This window comes from Ursus maritimus, unplaced genomic scaffold (genome assembly GCF_017311325.1).
Source record: "Ursus maritimus isolate PB19 unplaced genomic scaffold, ASM1731132v1 scaffold_22, whole genome shotgun sequence".
NCBI lineage: Eukaryota > Metazoa > Chordata > Mammalia > Carnivora > Ursidae > Ursus > Ursus maritimus.
In genome coordinates, this window is record NW_024424675.1 from 44,789,609 (window position 1) to 44,790,308 (window position 700).

A 700-nucleotide genomic window follows, 5' to 3' on the forward strand; every position below is an offset into this window, starting at 1 on the left:
ATGACAGCCCCTCGAGTGGTGTTGGGGACATAAGCCTCTTTCTGGCTTATTTGTTCTCCCCTCTCTGCTGTAGGCAAGCCCCCTGGGGACACGTGCTGTGTCTTGTCCTCTGGCGTGGCCTCCCTGGCATGGCCTCCCCACATAACACGGCACGTGGCATGAGGTAGGTGCTTCGTCAGTGTGGACTGAAATAACAGACGAGTGAACAAAGCCCCGAGGAGGTGGAGACACAGCAGTAGCGATAGAAGGAACCTAAGCTCCCGTGCACCAGAATCTCATGGGCAGGTGTTAAAATGCAGATGCCGGGGTCTGAGCTGGAGCCCTGCCCCCCCCCACCCCCATTTAACACATCTGCTGGGACTTGAGAACCGCTGCCCTTCCCCTTTCTTCTTTGCCTCGGAAAGCCATGCCTGTGGCCCTTGAGTGACAGGCTCTTTTCTAACTAGATTGTGTTGAGTATATTGGTGACGTGGGTCATGGTCCTTGCACACTCACAAGTAAGCAGTAGGAGGGATAATGGGGAGCCCTAGAAGGTTCAGATGGCCAAGGGAGACCAACTGAAGATGAAATGTTGTGAAAATTGCACATTTGTTCACCCATTCAGCATGCGTATCGGGCGGCGTCAGGTGCTGGGGCGGGGGGGTGAATGGGGACGACCAGATCACAGTCTGGTGGGCTCCAGGTCTGATGGGAAGGGGAG